This window comes from Parus major, chromosome 19 (assembly GCF_001522545.3).
Source record: "Parus major isolate Abel chromosome 19, Parus_major1.1, whole genome shotgun sequence".
NCBI lineage: Eukaryota > Metazoa > Chordata > Aves > Passeriformes > Paridae > Parus > Parus major.
Window position 1 is genome coordinate 7,449,659 of NC_031787.1, and position 324 is coordinate 7,449,982.

Here is a 324-nt window from a genome sequence, read left to right on the forward strand (position 1 = left end):
CAGGAGGGAATGGCAGCAGAGATCCAGGATGGAATACAGAGATCCAGGATGGAATACAGAGATCCAGGAGGGAATACAGAGATCCAGGAGGGAATACAGCAGAGATCCAGGATGGAATACAGCAGAGATCCAGGATGGAATACAGAGATCCAGTCACAGCCAGCACAGCAGGCATCCTTGCCTGGCTGTGAGGAAATGGAAAAGGCACGAGGGGCTCGGTGCATTTGGCAGAGAAGGGCAAGGCTGGAGTCTGCAGGGGAGCAGTTGGCACTGGGACAGTGTGACACTGGGACAGGGAGGCACTGGGACAGTGTGGCACTGGGA